The sequence below is a fragment of the Melospiza melodia genome, chromosome 10 (genome assembly GCF_035770615.1).
Source record: "Melospiza melodia melodia isolate bMelMel2 chromosome 10, bMelMel2.pri, whole genome shotgun sequence".
Classification (NCBI taxonomy): domain Eukaryota; kingdom Metazoa; phylum Chordata; class Aves; order Passeriformes; family Passerellidae; genus Melospiza; species Melospiza melodia.
The window spans coordinates 27,358,885-27,379,762 of record NC_086203.1 but is presented as its reverse complement, the minus strand read 5'-3'; the positions used below and the strand labels follow the sequence as shown (position 1 = coordinate 27,379,762).

Here is a 20,878-nt window from a genome sequence, read left to right as displayed (position 1 = left end):
TGTCAAACTCATGTCTGTTTTGCTCTTTCTACTTTTTTTTTTTTTTTTTTTAGTTTGATATACTATCACCATGAGCTCCCTGACAGCATTGCTGCTTCTCTTGCCTTTTATATGTGCTTCAGATTATTTTCCTGCAAAAATACGGATGCTAGGCTCTTTAAATATGTAGTAGAATATGGAAGGTAAAGCCAACATTGCTAGAGGCCTTGACAGTAAAGTGAGAGGGCCTGATTCTGTGGTTCTTACCCAAATAAAGCTGATGGGCAGTTGAAGGGGAGTTTTGCCTGAGTGAGGAATAGCTGTTAACTGCAGCCCTTGGCCCAGCGTGGACAACGCCAAGCTTTGGTGTAGTGATTTCATCTTCAAAGCATTTTGCAAATACTAATCTCCAAAACATCCCCAGAAGGAAAGTCTGATAAGTAAGTAGCATTGTCCCAGTTCTGGACTGGGAAACTGAGGGATGCGGGTTAAGCAACTCACTTAGGATCACAGAGGGAATTGGGTTTAGAGGTAGGATTAAGATTCATGAGTTCCTGGCTCCCACCCCTGTGCTCCGGCTGCTGGACAACACCTCGTGCTTTACAGCCGGGCTATTATTCTTTTGGAAAGTATGAAGCATTTTGTCATTGGGCAAATATACGTTTTATTGGCAACGTCAAGAGCCATAATCCAAAGCGTTACATTAATGCTTTCAAAAATATTTTATTTGGTAAATCCATAGCTGATCCATATGCCTTTTAATAGACTCTTCCACTGGGGACATTTTTAATGAGAGATTGTGCTGGCTAGGTCCAGTGTCAGGTACTAAAAGAAGTGCTTTGTTGTGCAGATGTCTTAAGAATAGCTCCAGAGGATGAAATATGACTGTGTTGACCTTTCAGCTGTGAGCTTATTTGTCAGGATTCAAATAAGTTGAAAGGATCAAACCAAACAGTTTCCGTAGTCAGACTGGGAATTGTGTTGCAGAGGTCAACAGTGAAGGCCACATCGTGGATTCCATAACATAGCCAATTGTTGGTACGTATTAAAGTACTGGAGCAGCTCCTGCAGTCAGAGACACAATTAAAATTCTAATTTATTAATGTATACAGAGAGCTGGCCCAGCCTGTCACTCACTGATTCAAATGACTGCCCAGTCTTTTTTTTTTTTTCCCCTTCTCACTCCTGGTGCTTTTGCTTATGTCTAAAACATACTGGAAGTCCTCTTGGATGTAACACCCCCAAGTGCATCCCTGTAATGAAAATCTGTTGCTGAAAGGAGATGGTGCTGCTGGGGGTAGAATTTTTCAGTAAAATTGCACCCACACAAGCACCCACAAGCCCTCAAGTCAGATAGGGCCATGCTGATGAGGTGACACCTATTGCTGACAGTACATAGAATAAATATCAAGGGTGGGGGAAACGTGCCTGTTTTTCATAAGTTTGTTTAAATAATGAACAAGGTATCTTTGGGCTTCACTTACAAAAATAGATGTCTCATTTAATAGCCACAGCAGTTAGCAGTCACCTTGTTTTTTTTGTGACAAACAGGCTTCATGTATAACAAGAACACCATAGGCATCGCTCATCCCTGCTGTGCTTGGCGAGGGCACTGGTGAGCAGCGCCCAGCATGAGTGCTGGGGAGCTTTGAATGGAGCAGGGAGGGATGCTGTCTGCCTGGGCTGCTGCTTCTCCCACTGAGATGCTCCATGGCCCTGCCTGCCCCAGGAGCAGGGGCCACTACTGGGGCTGGAAATGCACCCTCTAAACCCCACCACCACAAACAGACGCAGATTAATCTGGTGTATACTGTGCAGCCAATCTGTTCGCCCCTTGTGGATAATTTCCTCTATTCCTTCTTTATTCCCTGATAAGTAGCCAAGGTACTTAAATATATCCCAGCATCCTGTAGCCACACTGGGACATGGTGTCTTCAGTAGTGTTTAAGTGACAGTGGGCCTGAAGATCTGCTTTTAACAGATCGTGAGATACTCAGTGTGTAAGAACTTGGACGCAGGACTGGAGATGTGCTCTGCTGATAGCTGAAAAACCCCAAATCTCCAAATACAGGATGACTCACATTTTGAGCCTATCGCACACTGCCGTGGTTTAGATTTGGCAGTGACCTCCGGTTTCGCAGCCTGATGACACAAACAAAAGAAAATTGAAAGTTAAGAAATGGATTTAATAACCAGCAGTTGGGGAAAGAACATAAAAAATACCAGTTCCACAAAAATTACTGGAAGTGAAAAAAAGACTAAAGGCTGTTTGATAATATATTTGCCACAGACAGTGGATTTCCTTGAATATGTGAAACAAATAATTTAACAGGCCAGGTATGCTTAGGATTTTGAAAATGTGCACATTTTTCCTGGCCAAGATAAATATATCTGTATTAATAGATGTATTGATTAAAATTTGCAGCTTTAATTGCCGATGCTCTTACCGATTATTCATTTTGGTTCTTCAAGCATTTTAGTTGCTGGCAAGAGCCACACAGATTGGAAACAAATCAAGAGACACATTTTTCTCCCAAGAAAGTAAAAGTGCATGTGTGTTTTGGCAATACTAAAAATACAATTTTTTTTAAAGACGTAAATGTTGTGTGTTGCATTGAGCTGGAAGTTGGATACTGGACTGAAAACAAATTTAGGATGTCCAAATCAGTATCTCGCAATTCAAACCCATCACTTGACTTTTTTTTATGTGATTAAATGAGATTTCTTGTCTGATCATTAACCTGCCTGTGTTTGGAGAGAAAAAATAATGAAATTACTGGGATGGAAACTTTTGTTTTTGCTTGGCAAAACAAAAAAATAAATCTTCCCTTTAAGTCACAGCCAAGAAAAGAATTTGGGTTTGGTTTAAATTCTCCGGGTGAGACTGGGGGAGGCTGAGAGGACAGAGCTGTCCTCGCCTTTGCATACCGCTGCTTTTTAAAGCAGCCTTTTGGCTGGGCTTTTGTAGAATTTAATTTGCATGCTGTATTATCTTAATATATCTTTCCAGTATCTTGAGAAATACAAGAGGGCAAGAGGAAAAAAAATCACTGTAGCTTGATGTTGGGGGCAATTAGTATTGTTTTTTTTTTTAATGAAATTAGAAATCTTTAGTTTGACAACGTAATAAACACCGAGAGGTGAAGGGCAGGGTATGCTCCGTTTCACTTGGAGCACACAAGTCTCAGTTATGTTGTCTCAGGTTTTACACCCAGGGAACCTTTTTTACATAGTGGTAAATTTAACAACTGGTAGAGAAATTGTCTCAGCAGATGATTTGGCAGAAGAAGTCAATTTTTATTCTGTTTGTATGAGTATCTCTCTGTTTCACTCTTCAATACAGAAATTGATCAGAATGTGGCCTCAGTCAAGCCAATGGGAATTTTGGCACCAACTCAGCTTGGGTCAAGATTTTGCCTTCTGCAGGGTTTGAAGTTTGCCTATGAAAATTTCCCTTGAATCTTTCATTATCTGTTTCTGACTTTGGAAATTAAGCAAAGTTGAGTTTTGCTGGTTTCTACCAAAGAACCACTTAGTTCTTATTTATTTTTCACCCCTAAGCCCAATTATAAATGTTAGTCAGTTCTTGGAATGTGTCTGTGAAATGCAGACATCATCCACCCCACAAACAGAACAAAATCTGAGTCAGATCCTCAAAATTACATGATCAGCTTGAAAATTATGATACTAAGGGTTTTTTTTTTTCATGACACCTATGGGCTTTTTTTGCTGCCTTTCAATATTTTTTAAAGCATTTACTATTCAGTTCTTTAGACTGAGCAGAAAGGTGACAAGTGTGTTTATTCTTAAAAGAAGCCTGTGATTATCCTGTAATATCATGATTCAAAAAAATGAAGCTTCTATGAAAATACCAGTATATTTGGAGAGCTGGCAGTGTGAGGTACTGTCAGCAAACATGATTATTCCCATTTTATAGCCATGTAAACCCTGACAGAGAGATATTAAGTGACTCTCCCAAGGCTGGAGAGCTGCAGGCCCTCAGTGGTGTTGAGGTGTGCAGCTCTGCTGGGATATTTGGGAGTTTGGCATTTGAGTGCTGGAAGGAAGTCAGTCCTGAGGGGCAAAGTAGAAGCCAGGATCTCTCATTTTCAGCCCTGTATCCTGTTTGAGCACCCTGAGTATAATTTCCTTGCAGGTTTTCTGCTTTGACATTAAGCATTTACAGAACAGGTTTGTAAAAACTGTGATTTCTGCCCAGGTTGGGAGTGGGAATGTGGGGTGGGCAGTGCCAGAGCCTGAACGTGCCTTACCCACCTCGGGGAAGGGGAAAACAAATGAAACCTTCCTGACTGGTCAGAAATGTGTAAATTGCTGACAAAATGACACATGTAATTAAGAGTGCTCCTGCCATTTTACCTTGTGGTTTACACCTACAGTGTTGAAAAAAGAGAGTGACTCCCACCTCGCTAATTACCATTATCACTGAAATGGTAGGGTTTGAGTCATTAGTTCCATGTGCATTTAATTAGAGGAAGGCTGAAATTGGATTTAACTTATTACTTTTTCATGGATCACTTTCTTGTCATCACTTCAAATTGGATTGCAGCCCCAGGTAACTAATTATGAGCGCCACAGGATCAAGAGTGAAAAAAAGGTAATTAGGAATAACACTGTTGGACCCTTGCTGGTAGTCCACTTGTGCTTGGGAAGAAATGAGAGCGGTATTTTGTAGTATTACAGATTAGGGAGTTAAAGGTATGTGCTGCTGCCAGGAATGATGGGAGACTGCCCCCTCCTATAGCGGTTTATATGATGTACAGCTGGGTTGAAGATGTTACAGCGACATGGTTCCACAATCAGCTCCTTAATGCCGAGATTAAGCTTGTAAAAGCAACAGATCGGCTGTAGGTATGAGGCATCTCAGCAGCCGGGGAGCCGGGGGTCCGTCCGTGTGCGACTGCACGGCGCAAGTACAGCGAGCCGCGATTGGTAACAAATTAATGAACATATTAATGATCCGAAAAGATCGTTCACATCCGACAGGGAGATATATCAGTCAGGAGGACAGCAGCGAGCCTGGTGATGTGGGGATGTCAGGGATTGAGCCTGCCTTGCTGCCGTGATAAAATCGTGAAATCAGGACCTCGCTTCTCTTTTGTTTGCTGGAGAGGTTTCTTTTTGTTTAGCTTCTCGTGGGCAAGGCTCGCTTGGTTGGATTGTCCCTCTTTCTTCTTTTTTATTTTTGATCTTGGAGATACGATTGCCAAGTTCTGCTTTCTTCAGAAAATACTTTAAAACAAATTGTTTTATTTCCATGTGCAGAACAGAGTTCAGAACTGCAAGTAATCAATTTTATTGACACAGTCAGGAAAAAAATGTTGATGAGAGTTCAAGGATGTGAAAGGATTGAAATTTCAAAGTACCCGACACCGAGTGTAGGAAAATTTCAGAAGTAGTTTCATTAAGCAAAGAAATCTATTGTGTGTGAGGATCTGTAAGAGGAAAATCTGCTCTAGGACCTAATGATATTACAAGGAGGTTACGGCAGCTGATTTTTGCCTTGAGAAGAGGAAAAGTTTCCTAATTTCTCCTAATAGTGAATCACAGTTCAAAGGCTAGCACAATTTCCTTAAGTTGTTTAAAATGGCTTTTAATGCTCTGTTAATGTAGGCAAATATTTGTGACTCAGTGTTGGGTAAGTGCCGCTTGCTCATTATTTCCTGATGCAAAGCAAAGGGTAGGAAATTCTGTGAACACCATGCAGAGATGCTGAAGAGACTTAAGAGTAACAAAATTCAGTTACCGAAATTAAGTCTTTCTCATTTACTTGACATTACAAAATAAATCTTGAGATTAAAAGGTATTACCTTTAATGCAGAAAAAGAGAATCTCCTTTAATACATCTCAAATTGATTTACAATTTTTATACATAATATTCATCTGCGGTTGAAAAGGGGGCAACCTAAGGTCGAGTGATGTAGTGTTTCCATTTTTCCATATGAGTCTTACTGTGTGTGATAAAAGCAAACTCCTTTATTTTGTCAGTCTGCAGGAATTTCTGATGAAGTGCAGGGGTCACTTTTCTGTCAATTTGAGTAGGCAGCATTTTTGAACTACTGTTTTTTTCCCCCCTCCTACAAAGTGTGGCCCCGATCTGACACACGCATGCACACACACACACACACTTAGAGTGCTGCAATCTGCAACTTATTAGTGCGCAGTGCTGGAGCCTGTCCAGTGGTTAGAAAATTTCCTGAAGCCTGGAATAACAGCAGTGGGTGCAAGTGCCATCGAACAGAAGTGACAATGAGGGGCAGTCCGGCCCGCCTGGCGCGATGCCCGGGCTGGAAAACCAGCTGAGATAGTCAAATGCGGGAAGATTGACGCGGTGCATCTGGGAAATGCTCAAAAAGTTGGGTTCTTGAAAAAATTACCTTCTGTGATCGTAAGACATCATCTGTTTTCCTACAGAGATTGTTTATAACAGGGTTTTCAAGCACTTGTCAAATAACCAGGAGTGAAGGAAACAGGCTAAAAATCTCTTACCGTTCAGATGAGTCCTGGTGTAGTTGGAAAAAAACAAACTCCCGTCACAGAGATCCACAGCTTCCCGAGGCAGAGGGAGCCTGGGAGAAGGAGAAAAGGAAACTCTTAGTCAAAATCAGCCCAGCAAGCACGGGCTGTGGGCTGGGGAAGGTAGTTCTGCCAGCCTGATGGGTGCAGTGCTGGCACGGTGAGGTGAAGTCATACCTAGAAACTGTTTTGTGCGGCGCTTAGCTTTTGTTACTGAGCTGTGATATCATGGGCAAAATATTATAAACATAGCATGGCTATAGCTTGCTTGTGTAACAAAAGATCAGGAACTTTTATTAAGTTTGTTTTCCTTGTCATATTGTAAAAATTTATTATGTGTACTGTGTATATTAGAAACAGATTTGGGTAATTCTGTCTAAATGAAGTCATCCCAGCTATTTCCAGACTGTCTGTTTTTGGTTGTGAATAATTTTCATACATCAAATGGTTGTCATATTTAGTAGCTCTCTACATTTTAAATAGGACATATCCCATTTTGAACTTCCACGGACTTTAGATGCCTCTCGGTTTTTAAGGTTATTTTGTTGCAGGAATATTGTAAAGAGCTGCCAGCGGCAGGGCAGGGAGTGCTGGAGGAGTCGCTTGAATTGCTACAGCAAAATAACGGGTTTGTCACAACTGCAGTAGTACTTGTGGCTTTCAGCAGCATGCACTGGGAAGAGCCTGCCAGATACCTATTTCAGCTTGTCCCTTTGTGTTCACACTTTGCAACAAATATGTTTAAAAAACACTAAAGGAAAAGTACTGTGTATCAAAAATCTCAGATAGAATAATTCTCTCAAAGAGTACATGCTGCTGCTTTTTTTTTTAAAGAAGTGTGAAAAGTTAATGTTTAAATGTTTAGTGTTTTAATTTAAATCATAGACTCATCTACATAGCAGCTAAGTTGCTGTTACTTTTTTTATTTATATTTTTTAATCCTCAAGGTAAAGTTTCTTTAGTCAGGATGGGGAAGTGCTGGTGTTCTCACACACTGACTGAGAGGAGTTTGCACTGGAGGAGTCTGCAGTGATGAGCACAGAGCAGAATTTTGCCCTAAAACCATCAACTTTGCCAGAAATACTTGGTCTACAGCAATTTGTTTAAAAATAAAGGAGAAAAAAAAAAAAGGCAGGAGAGAAAAAGAGAAGGCATTTTGATCTGGTCTGTTGGAGTGGAGGAGAGCAGCTGTTTGCTTCATGTGTTTAAATCTCTAGAGCTAATATTGAAGTTTCAGGGCAACAAGTGCAACATAACAGAATAAGGAGAAACTAAACCCAGGGAAACAATTGGAAATGCTGCTTGGATGTGGCTTTGGAGCTTGACAGTTTTACAGCTGTGTCGTCAGGTTGGCAAAATATTTTGTGGTGTGTGCAAAGAAAAGCCTGTTGTGTTGCTGAAATGTTTTTATTTGCCTGATATGTGTAATCTTCCTTTTATAAATTACTAATCTATTTAAGGTGTAACATTAATGGCACATAATCTCAAGTCACTGAAAGCCTGGAAAATTAAAGTAGACTGAAGGCACAAGAAAGAAATGTACTTTGTGTCAGGCTGAAGTTCGATGAAGCATGGAGAAGATGGAATAGATTATTAAATAAACTTTAAGAGGAGATGGAAAAAGCACTGAAATATCTCATTTTGAAAGGAATTAGTTTACTTGATTATATGCAACTGTATCACACTCAGGAAAGTATAAGACAAATGAAAGCAAAACAAAATTTAATTGAGCTATTATTTTGCAGACTTTGGCTCCGTTTCAGACAGCCTAATCAAATTGCACTTTTCTCAAATAACTAATGTTAAATGCAGTCTACCAACAGATGTTTAAACAGAGACTAATTGGAAAATCTACATCCTGGGTTTAGCATGTCTAGCTGAAAAAGTTTTGAAATGGCTTTGGCGCGGGGTAGGAAGATGGTGGGAGGAGCTCAGGCAGTGATGGGTGCTGGAGGGGGAGCCAGGAGACAGAGATACTGGTGCTGGAGCTGATGAGGTCACCGATGCCACCGAGGGCACTGGTGCTGTAGTTTGGGACCATTGGCCCCTCAGAAGGTTTTTCCATCCTGTTGTGCCATGAGATCCATGCTGCAGCTCTGTAGCTCATGCCATGTGCCAGCGTGCACGGAGTGTGTAATGCAGCAGAGCACACGGATTGAGGGTGTTAAAAGCAGTACAAATTACCAAAGCTGTGCTTCCTTGCCAGTTCTGTCATTGTCTGACATTTTTTAAGCGGTTGCAGATTTAAGTTATTAACCTGTGGTTTATCTCCATGCTGGGCCTTTTATGACACATCAGTGCATCCATGTGGACCTCTTGGGTGGGTTTAGCACTGAGTTGAACGTCTCAGGCCAGATTTGACCTGGGTTTGAGTGACAGCCATCCAGGGAGTATGCTGGAGCTGAGGGATCCCAGTGAGATGGATATAGCTTCCTACCTCTGGTTTTCCTTTCAAATCAGTTTTACACCAAAGTCACTCTGGTAGCAGGAGTCCCTGGAAGTGTTCAAGGCCAGGTTGGATGGGGTTTGGATCAAGCTGGTCTAGTGAGAGGTGTCTCTGCCCATGGCAGGAGGCTTGAAACTGGATGGGCCATAAGGTCTCGTGCAACCCAAACCATTCTGTGATTCTCTGATGATTATTTTTTGGTTTTGTGCATTTTGTTCCTGATCAAAACTGTGGGTGAGTTACTTGTGGTTGGCCTCTTGGACTTTAAGCAGTGTCATTTGAGCAGGTGCAGTGCACATCTCCACATTTGCTTGGAAAATTTTATCCCAAGGACTTTGCTGTCCTTGGGACTGGTATTTTGTGCATTCAGACAGGTAGGAATAGAACTGAAAGGAATTGGGGTTTTGTCATGAAAAAGGCAAAAATCAGAAATTCTTGTCAACCATTTCCCATCTTTCATTGGGGAAAAAAAAACATAGGCAATATGTAATGGGGAGTAGCCAATCTGTAAGAAAAATAATGATGTACATATAAATATATAAATTACTAATTTTACTGGTTGGAACTGTAGAAAAGGCAGATTATATTTTATGGCTTGTAAACATCAGGACAGATATTTCGGGAGAACTGCAGACAGCTGTAATTTTGTGAATGTGCACAAATTACTTGGAAAACAAATATTCCTCTGCCTACACAGCTGTATTCACAACCGTGGACCAGAATGCCTTTTGCATGATGCTCACGCCTGGTTCTGTGGAATATAATATGCTCAAATGAAGAAAATGTGATTTAAAAGTGAAGCCAGAATTAATACTTGCTGTGAAAACCTGTATCAGTGGCTGAGGTATTGGCACAGGAGTGGATAAACCACTTGAGGAAAAATGAGAACTAACCAGGACATTTATTTGTGCTCAGATCAAGAGCTGAATGCTCAAACTTCTGTAAGAGAGATGAAGGTGCCTGTGTCTTGCAGAGATGCCTCATTTTGCCTGTGCTACCCTGCAGGGTAAACACTGGGCTGGATTTGGTGTTTAGAGAGGTCTGCAGGATTGCATCAGGTCACCGTGGGGAGAAGGGGTGTGGGAAGGAGCTGGGGACTTCCCTGGCTTCACAGGGGCTGTGAACCCCTGGATTTCCCAGCCCTTTTCTCCCCAGTTACCTGCAGCCAGGTAGATTTACAGAGCACCACTGAGTTTATTTGTGCGCTGGCAGTTCCTTCTGTTTGTCCTTTTGCTGTGTGATAAGGGGTTCCTACAGGAAGGTATGAATAACAGGAGAGAAGGCAAAGAAAATCCCCAAAAGTAAAAAACAAAGCCAAGCAAGAAGGAGTAAAGCACGAGTTGGCAAGAGCCAAAGGCCTGGCATGGATTTTACTTTCAGCTTTGGTGTTTATTCAAAGGCTGTGGATACAGGTTAACTTCCTTGGCTCAATATTTATTGCTGTGTTCCTTGCCTTAAACTGGAACAATGAGTGCTTTGTTGATTGGGTTCAGAGATTGTCCCGTTTTATTCTCTCTCCTGCATCCCCCCTCTCTATCTGCAGGTTTTAAGCAGTTTATTTTAATTTCAGATTTCTCACCCTCCATGGTGAATTGCTGCTGTGCCACTGGCAGCAGCACTTGAGGGACTATTGTTCGTCTTTTCAAAGTGGAGGGAGCACACAGCAGAGTCATTAGCTCCTGTGAAGCTTGACCTTCCTTGATGATATCACACTTTGCAGATTCGGAGCAGGATAAACATTTTAAAGGAGAGGGGAAATATCACACAGGTTATTCTTCATCAGAGAAGGTTGTAGAAATTTTCTGTGCAGGAGTTAAAAAGTAAAAGGGGGGAAAAAAAAAAGCCATGATGTCACTAGTTACCTTTCTGTTTGACAGCCATCAAAGATGTGTCCAGATCAATTAATAGGAGAGGGAATATCTCCTTGCTGTTAACCATGCTGACCCTTGAGCAGACAGTGGAGCAGAAAATCAGTGAAGTCACAGTGCAGTGAGTGATGACTGTACGGATTTTCTCCTAATTTAGCAATGGCAATGATTTCAGTGCTCTTAGGAGTGGGCCCATCCTGGACAGTTTCTCAGGCTTCAGTGTTTGGAAAGTGCCCCGAAGGTATTGGGGATTTCTCTCTGGAATAAGAGCATTAACATCATGCAGAACATAGTTCAGATATTTTTAAATCACGTTGTCAGCAACTGCCACTACAAGGGAAGGTATGGTTATGACTTGCATCACTGTTATTTTTTACTTGGAAAGTGTGCTCATTTTGAGTCCTTCACTCAGCTGTGTCTACCCAGAGGAAAAACAAACCAATTTCTTCTGGGAGAACTCAGCAATGGTCACAAGGCCAGCTGCACAATTGTGGTGGTGGTTTGTTGCTAATTCTGCAGGAGTGAGCAGAGAGGACCACCCTGTCCTAAATAAAAAAAGGGGAAGAAAAACAAAACAAAAATAATTTTAAAAAACCCCTTCAGTTTGTAACTTTGATTTTGCTTTAAAAAAAGGGGGGAAAAAAGGCAGTAAACGGCCTTCATCCTTGCCGAGAGTGCTGTAATAATTACTGGGGCAGTTTTTCCATTCCTCGTTGCTTTTGCCTCACACCTGTAGGAAGCCTACTCTTTTGCTTCTGTGCTTTGCCTCCACAGTACTTTTATTTGAAAACACAAGGAAATTCAATTTCCTAACCCTTCTCTGGAGTCAGGGCAGTTTTGGCGACAGAGGAGTTGCAAATGGCTCGTGTGTGAAGAGTTTGGGATGGAGCCGCTCACGGGGCCATGCTGAGGTGCGGGAGAGGGAAGATAATTGTAAATGTTCTGGTGGGGATCTGATTGACAGCCTATTGTCTGCAGGCAGTGAGTAGAGAATAGGAAATGAGTTAAGTGTAGGGGATCTGGCAGGCTGCAGGCTCTGCTGATGGCAGCTGCTGCACCCAGGCTCCCAAACCAGCCCTGGCCCCCCTCTTTCCAAGGCACCCCAAAAGGAACCCCTCTGTTGGTCCAAAACGTGTGTCAGATGAGGCTGTGTCTCATTTCTGCTGCTGGGACACCTGGGGTGCCAGGGATGGTCTCAGCCCCCATATTGGGGTGTCCCTGTTCAGTGTGTCACTGTCATTTTCACTGTGTGTCACTGTGTTTCTGACCCGTTAATGTCGGGGGACAACAGGGAGGTCCCATGGAGCTGCTGGATGCCTGTGGTCCAGAAGCAAAGCAAGAAAAGGAAACTTCTTCTTCTCCCCAGCTCAATAAATTTGTCAACACGAGGTCTCTTTGGTAGTTTTACAGTATCATAATATCTGGGGCCAGTTAAGTGTGTTTTAAAGTTTTCATTATCCCGCTTTTCTCCCTGGAGTGCTGCATGCCCTCAGGTGCAGCTGCCCATGAGAAGCCCCCAGTGAGCACTTAAATATCACAGAACTGCACGTGCTATAGATAAAAATACCAACACAAATACTCCATCCCCAAAATCTCTGTCTGTATTTTTTTTATCTCCTTGCTATGTGCATTTGAGAAAAAAAAGAAAAATCCCAGATTTGCATTGTTAGTGTAGGCTTCTGAGCCAGATTGTACTACAGAGCACACTGATGTGTCTTCCCCTGAGGTATGGAAAGATCTATGTGTGCTAAGCAGGTGTTTTCGTTTGTTTAATTGGAGCTGAGTTTAGCACAATATTACAGATAAATGAATTACACATGTTCAGTAATTCATAGAAAGTGAGTGTTGTTTTGCTTAGACACTTGTCTTCGCATCCAGGTTTGCAGGGAGAGCGTGCTGGCAAAGAGGACTGAGGGCTTTTAAAAACAAAAAAAAAGTGTGTGCTTGAGCAGAGCCTGATGTCTGGTTGCTAAAACAGCAGTAACTATTTCACCTTTGTTTAAATCGTAACTTTGTACATTTAAATAGTATCCTGTTTTGACGAACTACAAAACCACAGATCTGAAAAAGAAGCACACAAGGCCTGTGTCAATAGTTGGTGGCATCTCTGGGCAGGAAGTTTTGGGGTGACACACGCTGGTTGTGACGACGCCAGAGAACCACCCAAAGGGCTCTGGAGCTTCTCTGGTGTGCAGTGCCCAGAGCAGTGAATGCAACTGATGATAACTGGTTTGCTTTTACCTGTAGTTTTTCTTACTAGTTCCTTTTTCCATCTCACTTTTTGTTGGGCATCCCAGGCTCAAGCTGCCACACCGCTTGCAGAGGCGCTGCAGGGTATCAGTGCCTTCAGCCCCTTGTCACCACTGATGGGTCTCTCAGCAGCAGGACAGGATCCCTGGATGGAGCACAGAGGATGTGCTGGCCCTGCTCTTGCAGGAGCAGCGAGCGAGAGCCACGGGCAGCTCGGAGGTGCTGCCTTTCAAAGGAAGAGCAAAACCCATCGCTCCTTCTGGGACTAGTCCCAGCCCTTGGCCAGCTTCCAGATGGATAATTCAACTTACCCGAATTTCCTCTGCAGATTCAATTGTAAGCTCTTGTCTCGCTGTCCCCTGCCAGTGCTGTGTGTAACTGTGCTGTGCAGTGTTCAACAATTGTCATGTGCAGCGTGGAGGCAGAGGCACAGCAAGTGGAAGGTTGTTTCAGAACTTGGGCTGAACTCCAGAGAAGGTATTGTTTGTGCCTTTTTGGTTCGTGCAGTGTTTTGGAGCATGTTTTTTGGTTAAAGGTTTGGTTGGAGTGTAGGTCAGTGCTGGCAGTGTCAGCTTTGAGAGTGATTGTGAGAAGTGACTTATTCAGGGACATCCTCTCCTGTGGGCATCCTCGCCTTCAAGTCTCCTGATAAGTGAAATTAAGGCTGTTTAGCTGCATTCCTCACTCATCTAGGAATTAGTTCATGCATCACCTGTAGAGATCTTGTGTACATTCCTTCCCACCCATCAGCAATAGCTTCCCACCATCCTCCTATCAGGTCATTCTCTTCTGTGGGCCAGAACAGAAGGGTCTTGTATGGCAGGAGCTGCACTGACAGCAAAACCAGCAGCCCTGGCCCACACAGGTACCCATTTGGAATTTTGCTTAGCAAACCTGTATCCTAGGATGGATCCAGCAGGGCTTGGCACATCAGCCTGGCTTTCTAAAGGAAGCCAAAAGCACAAGGGGAGGTGGTCTGTGATGTGGGAAGTGCTCCTGAATCCTCCAGGTTAAATGGAGCCACCACAGTAAACCACAGTTGAAAGTGAATTGGAAGCATTTAAAACTGTTACTTCTCTGAGGGCTTTTCCTGCTGCACACGTCAGTACGGGATTGTTCTGCAGGAGGTTCCTGAGAATTAATGTGTGTCCAAACCTGGCAGTAATCTCAGAAGGTTGTGGCAGGGTAATCTATAAACTTTTAATTACATATATATATAGCTGAGTAAGTGGCTTGAAATCTCTTTAAACTCTTTGTTCACGAATGTACATTAAAAAGTGCCCATCCCACATGCACACACGCAGACACACACACCCTCTTCCTTCCTTCCTTCCTTCCTCGTTTTACACCCACTTCCAGCAAGGCTGTGGCTTGTGGCATCTGTCCTTGGGCTGAGAGCCCTGGCCAGAGCTCCCCATGGGGGTGGCCCAGCCAGGGGCTCAGCTGGACACTGAGCCCCCCTTGCTGTCCTCCCACTGTGTCTCCAGTGCCACAGGGCAGTGCAGAAGCTGTTGACTGTGACTGTGCTTCCCACTTGATGTGCAGCCCTTTTGGGAGGTTGATTCTGCAGCTTCAAACACTTTAATGAGATGCAAATTGTTTGTGATGCTGCCTTACTAAATGTATTGTAATTTTAAAATCATTTGCTTGTTAATTGTATTTAAATAGCTGCCACTTAGACAAGCAGAAAGTTTCCAGAAAGATAAATTGATTGGTTTTTTTTCCTTTTTACTGTGTTTGAAAGCAGCCCCGGTGACTTTTCATGGCTGCTTTGGTACAGCACATTCCAAATGGCAGCGTGCCCTGGCCTCACTCAACTCCTGGTCCTCAAAGCAAAATACTCACTCTGTCACCTTTCTGCTAGAGAGCCACAGTCCCCTCAGAAGGGGACACGGTGGAGTGAGTGGCTGGGCATGTTCAGAGTGGTGATCACTCACATTTCCCTCCACACAGCCAAGTCAGATCAGCCTAGGTCAGATTTTGGGTTGTGTGATTCAAATGCTGCTATTCCTGTGTGTACAGGATTTGAAAGAATCCTGAAAATTCAGAGGATGTAAGTCTTTTGGGATCTTTGAAATTCCCAGCCCATTTTTGTGTGGATATCTGACTGCTGGGCAGCTGAGGCAAGGTCACCTGTCCTCAGCACCTTCAGGGCTCTGTCTTCTACACGTTGGATTAAATGGCAAAGTTTCTCTTGGCTTCAGCTGAGCAATATGAGGTTCCTACTGACCTCAGTTCAGCTTGGTTTAGAGCTGATTTTGATCCCACACCGTTGCTAGCTTTGGCATGGAGCAAGCTACACTGTGTCATTTGTATTTTAATTGTGTTTGAAATACTGTCCTGGAAAACGAAAAATAATATTTCCATATCAGTTCATTCTTCTTGTGTTGGCTGGAGGATCCCACCCTGCCAAGACTCCTGACTCTTGTTTTGCAGCTCCTCTGTGTTCAGCACTGGACCCTCATTCCCATCCTGCCTTGTTTTCTCAGTGATGTCTCATATTCCCTCTGTTTTCTGTTTGCATCTTTGTTGTGCGGCAGGATCAGTAATAATAGTTAATAATTAGCAGCTCAATAGCACTCTTCACCTTCAAAGCAATTTTAGGCATTAAATCACTCAGTTCTGCTGGCACTATTACAATATTGACTTGTTACTTCACCAGTGTCATTGAGGCAGCAAAAGCTGCGTTTTTATGGAGGCCAAAGTGGGGTCATTTTTTTTTTTTTTAGAGTATAAAACTGGCAAAAAATAAAATTTTCTCCTAGGCTGACACTTCGTTTGCCAAATTTCAGCATAGAGCCAATTTTTAAAGCTGAGTAATAAACACCTGAAAAGTTCTGGTTTATAATGGCAGTGCTGAGAAGCCATTAACTGAATGGCTCCACTATAACACAAGAAAACCCTTAAACTGTCGAAAAACCTGTAGAAACTGGACAGCAGCTCAGCAAATGTGAACTTTGCTGTGAGTCTGGAGCTGAGAGGTGCAAAGGCAGCCTGTGGAGAGTGGTAGCACACAGATCATTAGGTGTGTCCCTTGCCCATCAGAGGGAAAGTGGTCCTTTCCCAGGTGTGTGATGGAGCGAGGCGAGCATCCTGTCCCAGGGGAGCATCTCTCCAGGTCTCTCAAGCCATAGGGAGAAAGAAGGTGAGGAGGAGCAATAGGGATGGAGCCCAGGGGAGCAGAGAGCAAAACCTGGGACAACAGCAAAATCCTGGAGCAAGGAAGGAGTTGAGTGATGCGAGGTGGCAGAGGGGATGTGGGAGGAAATGCCGTGGGAGCCTGGGCAGCAGCAGGGCACTGGAGGGACACCAACAAGGTGCCACTAAGCCCTGGAGAAGCCCTGCTTGGCTCGTTCTCTCCAGGGCCTGTAGAGTGAATTTCTGCACAGATTTTCCTGGAAGTGAGGGCAGCTCTGCTTGCTGCTGCCTGTGACCTGCAGCTTGCTGGCAAACTCGGATGCAAATGCCACATCCCAGACGAGCATCATTCGTGCAGATGGCCAGGTTCAAGGTACCAAAAGCCACCTCCCCAAGGCAGCACACACAGCCCGTGGCCAGCTCGGCCCCTCTGCCCTTCCCAGCACAGGGGGGAAGCCCAGCTGTAAGAGCAATGTAGTAAAACAGCAAATTGACCAGTAAAAGAAATCAGTAAATGAAGGGAACAGCTATTAATATGCCAAGCCAAGATGTGTAATTATACCCTAGGACTTTTCCAAACTAATACATGTTAAAGGTGTAAACCTATTAAAGGAGAGATTTTTCTGTACAGGGAACTTACGTAGATAGAAGGATTTACACTGTATTTTATTCTTGTATTATAAGGTATAAGGAACATTTGAGCAAATCCAGTCATTCCTATTATTACAATATCATACGTTTTTCATACTATTTTATGCAGTTCTTCAAAAACTTTGGCACTAATTCTCTTTATATTGTTAGGAATTTTCTTTTAAAAACAGAATTCTTTTTCTCAAATAGTTAATTAGATTTTGAACTTCAAATACAGTACTTTTTTTTTTCCTCCCAAGAATAGGGGTGTTAAATCCATTGTGCTGGCCAAATTACAGTTTGGATAGTTACATTCTCTCTGCTTAATCACCCTGCAATTTCAGTCCAGTGAAGGATTTGGTGCCTCAGGTGTCCTGAATTCCTTCAGGGCTCTGTGTGGTGAAGCTGCTGCCACCCTCCACCCCAGAAGCTGATGAGTTTGAGGGCAGAGAATTTTTGTCTCCTTCCAGAGATCAATTTTTGCAGTATTCCTCTCCTGTTACACACTTTGCAGCGAGTTTGTGCTTTTCCAAACCAAAATCTTTAGACTTATTAGAGGGATTTCTCTTGTTACAGGAAGAGAACTTTTTTATCTTTAAGGGACCACAGAAAAATGATTTTATTTACTTGTTTATCTTTTGCCGTGTTGGGTGCAGCAAAGGAGCAGGTCCTGGCTGCCACACCACATCCTCTCCAGCTCCAAGACCTGCTGCCTCTCAGCATCCTCCCTTTTCTTGTGGCTCAGGGGAGGGGAGGGGAAAGGATCAGAATAAGCAGCAGCTGGACTTGGATAGGAAATGTTGATGGGTCGTAACCCTTGCTCACAGACAGGAGCTGCAATGCCTGGAGAAGGGAAGCAGGAGGGAGAGCCCTGTCCTTGAGTTTGGGCCAGTTTATTTGGAATGAAGGGATAGGTTGTGGCACTGCGCTGTGAAGGGCTGGAGCGAAGTACAAAGGAAAAGCCCAGAGCAGGCAGTGAGCCCTGCTTAGTGATGCACAAAGGCCTCCGAGCCGGCGGGATGAGCCCGAGGGAGCGGGAGCAGAGCCCTGTGGCCGGGCTGCCTGTGTCTCGCCCCTGTGAAACCAGATGTGCGCCATCAGAATGACTGACGTGGCCAAAGGCCAGGGCATGGCTGTGCTGAGGCTGGGGCTTCTCCTGCCCTGCAGCCTTGTTTTCCCAAAACAACAGCACCTCCTCCTCCCCTCCCGTTCCCCATCCTGCTGGGCTTACGGAGGGGCTGCTCCTGACCCAGAGACAGCGAGGAGGAGGAGGAGGAGAAGCAGCACACTGTGGCTCAGAGGGTGGTGGTCATGAGGACACATCCTCACCAAGCCCTGCTTCCTAAAAAGCTCTTTTTCCATGTGCATTTGATTCCTGAAGTCACAGAGCTTTTTCTAGCAGGAGCAGAGATCCCAGTGCTGCTTCCAAACTCCATCCCTCTGTAGCACCAGCAGTGTCACAGCTTTTCTGTGCACTCTTATCTAACATGAGGGCTGTTGACTACACACCTCTTTAGGAAATAATCTGGGTTGTTTTGTTGTGTGTATCAACTTAACTGTTCTGCTTTTTAAAGAAGAGAAAAAGCTTTTCCCTTGGCTGCCTTCTTTAAAAAAATAAAAATAGCTTTTGAATATTGGAAGAAAACTTGGAGCTGTGAGCCAGCTAAATAAACTGTATCATGAAACCTTAGGGACCACTGAAATGGGAACAGTGGCCCATTACTGCTAAGAAGGTGTTTTATTGAAATATATTGAAAATACTCTGATACATGTTCCCAACAGAGTGAGTGAAAAATGACAATGCCCATGGTGATAGAGGGTGTTCTCACAGGAGTACCAGAATACAGAACTCAGCACTCCTGGACTGAGAGCACAATGGTTTGATAGGTGTTACTACCTAAAGGGACCCATAGCTAATCAGTTTTATTGTAATTTATATCTCTGGCGATACATTCGTGTGTGTAGGTTGGGTTGTTGTGGAAGCAGACCTGGGTTTTTAGAGAGATCCTTTGTGAGTGAGGTGAAGCATTCAGTCTCCTGATGAGAGAGGCAGATTACCAGGAGAGGGCAGTGCTTCCAGCAGTGCATTCCCCACCAGCCCCAAACTGGGCTGATCCAGCCCCAAACACCCATCTGGGGACCCTGGGCTGGCTCCAGCCCTCCACCCACACTGGGACACCGGGCAGGAGATGCTCTGGGGTGGCCAGGAGTTCACTGGTTAATACTTAACAGGCAAGAATGTGTTTGATTGACATTTGTTTTGTTGATGTTTCATTCTGTGGTTTTTTTTCTTGCCATGGCAACTTTAACATCACGACAAAACACCTACTTTTCCTCTCGGAGCCATCGCTGTTGTCATGCCCAGTGGGTTATTTTGGTAGACAGGGCTTGTTCTTTTCAAGTGGAGGTGTTCCCATCTCCTACCAGATACCACCTCCAGTCTTTCCTGTCCTAAGAAGGTTTTCTCTGTGTGAACACTGTGTTTCAACCCATGGCAAAAAAAATATAAAAAATAGAGTTTTAGTGGAAACTGCAGCATTTCCTCTACTGTACGTGACATAAATGTCATCTCACATAATTAGGGAAAGTAACTGAGAACAGTTAGTGGTGATTACCTCTCAATATATTGTATACTTTGGGGCAGAAAAATAAATTATGAATAATGCCCAAGCATACGTGGAACAATTTGCACACTGTGTTGTGAGTGATGCAGACCTGCTGGTAGAAGAGTGTGCTAATAAATTTTACTTTGTGGCGGAAACAAGAGATTACAGTTTATTAGGAAAGGAGATGGCAATTTATTAAGATCAATCAAATATGAATGCACTGCAAAAATGATGCCATACTTATTTATTTATTTATCTAGAAGCATGGGGGGGAGCAATTATATAAAATTTGTTGTTTACCTGTGATGTTTGATTCATTATTAATATTTTTATGTTTAGAGGGAACCATAATTTTGCTGAAATGTCTTCCATAACTCCTGTACAATCATATTCATAACTCACCTGAATGTTGACACATCCTGCTGTGTATATATAAATTAACTAGTAACACTGGCATTATAAAATGATGCATTAAATGAAGATGTGAATGGTAATTTAAAGCATGCCATGAAGTGAAATTTAAACCATTGTACAACACTGAGAGGATTTAAAGAGCCTTGTTCATGCAGAATTTGCAGGGCCAGTAAGAAAAATGACAGTTTCACATCAAAAAAAAAGAACAGTAACAGAGACACAAGGATTACTGAAATGTTAATTGCTTTGGTGTTCTGTTTTGTTAGACACCATCAGCCTAAAAATCACATTTCTGCCTGAAGATATTTTACCACGAGGGCATTAGCTGAGATTATTAAAAATGACCCAAAAAACTGTTTACTTTGTCCTTTTTCTCAGCACTTTGTGGGTTGTAAGTTTCACTGTTTCCTGTTTAGTCAGTTGTTTTCCCCATTTGTTTTTGTAGGTCTTTCAAACAGCAACAAGGGAAAATGAAGCATTCTCAAAAAAGGAAAATATGATTTAACCCCACAAAAATGGGCCTGGGGATCCAGGAGTGGGAATAGTATCCGAGATGGCCTTTTTCCCTCAGAACTGCAAGCAGCAGTTTGGTTTTTCAGCAGCCCATGGCTGCGGTCCGAGTGTGAGCAGCCTGGTTTGGCACTTGCCTTTGCCAGGCTTGGCGTGGCCCCGCTGGGCGCGTGGGCTCCTCTGTGCCACGGAAGCACTGGCACCTAAATCCAGCTGAATTGCTCCCAAATTCCTGTTTGGGAATCAGGGCACAGGGTTTGGCCCACTACCAGCTGCCAGAGTGCAGAGTGGGACCTGTTTGGCTGTGCCTGCTCAGGAGAACATCTCAAGGACTAAGTGCAGATGTGTTGCTGTTTTAGGTAGAAATTGCCTCGTATTAGGACTAGACATAAAATTGACTCATTTGGGGCAGGTTGACTCTGGTTAGGGAAGATTGCACTTTGTGGATGTCTTTTCTTTTTTTCTTCTCTGCCCTGCAGGCAGCTGAGGCTTTTCTGTAGGCA

The 20,878-nt window shown here is 43.4% G+C and overlaps 1 protein-coding gene and 1 long non-coding RNA gene across 14 annotated transcripts in view; one reads left to right on the top strand and one right to left on the bottom strand.

The window, feature by feature from the left end:
- FOXP1 (forkhead box P1) overlaps nucleotides 1-20,878 on the top strand; it is a 377,541-nt gene that overhangs the window by 267,246 nt on the left and 89,417 nt on the right. The window lies entirely within an intron of this gene.
- On the bottom strand, nucleotides 655-10,884 carry LOC134422340 (uncharacterized). 3 transcript variants are annotated; one of them, XR_010028795.1, is made up of 4 exons: nucleotides 10,822-10,884; nucleotides 6,487-6,566; nucleotides 2,061-2,121; nucleotides 655-1,044 (listed from the first exon to the last, which is right to left on the bottom strand). It is a non-coding gene; the product is annotated as an uncharacterized LOC134422340 (long non-coding RNA). The 3 variants fall into 3 exon arrangements; XR_010028794.1 differs by lacking the exon at nucleotides 10,822-10,884 and adding an exon at nucleotides 6,691-6,707; XR_010028793.1 differs by lacking the exon at nucleotides 10,822-10,884 and having other exon boundaries at nucleotides 6,487-6,678.